This window comes from Austrofundulus limnaeus, unplaced genomic scaffold (genome assembly GCF_001266775.1).
Source record: "Austrofundulus limnaeus strain Quisiro unplaced genomic scaffold, Austrofundulus_limnaeus-1.0 Scaffold22079, whole genome shotgun sequence".
In the NCBI taxonomy this organism is placed as follows: Eukaryota; Metazoa; Chordata; class Actinopteri; order Cyprinodontiformes; family Rivulidae; genus Austrofundulus; species Austrofundulus limnaeus.
Window position 1 is genome coordinate 1 of NW_013974481.1, and position 250 is coordinate 250.

Consider the following 250-nt stretch of genomic DNA (forward strand, 5'->3'; position numbering starts at 1 on the left):
GTCCCATGGTAATACCCAGGCCCTCGTCACGTTGCTGTGGTGGCCCTCATCCAACGTCACGTTGCTGTGGTGGCCCTCGTCCAACGTTGCCGCCACTTCATTGGTTTCCAGGTTCACTACACGTTAAAGTCAGTTTTAGATCTTTAGAAATTACAGAACCTAATGTAGATTCAACATTTCATAAACAATTGATCTAGCAATGTTTTACCTTCCTTAGCTTGCAGGTTAATCCTGGTATCCTTTGACTGGA

General features: G+C 45.2%; 1 long non-coding RNA gene across 1 annotated transcript; it reads right to left on the reverse strand.

Moving 5' to 3' along the window:
* Positions 1-19: 19 nt before the first annotated feature.
* On the reverse strand, positions 20-250 carry LOC106512856 (uncharacterized). The gene is made up of 2 exons (XR_001309731.1): positions 209-250; positions 20-116 (listed from the first exon to the last, which is right to left on the reverse strand). It is a non-coding gene; the product is annotated as an uncharacterized LOC106512856 (long non-coding RNA).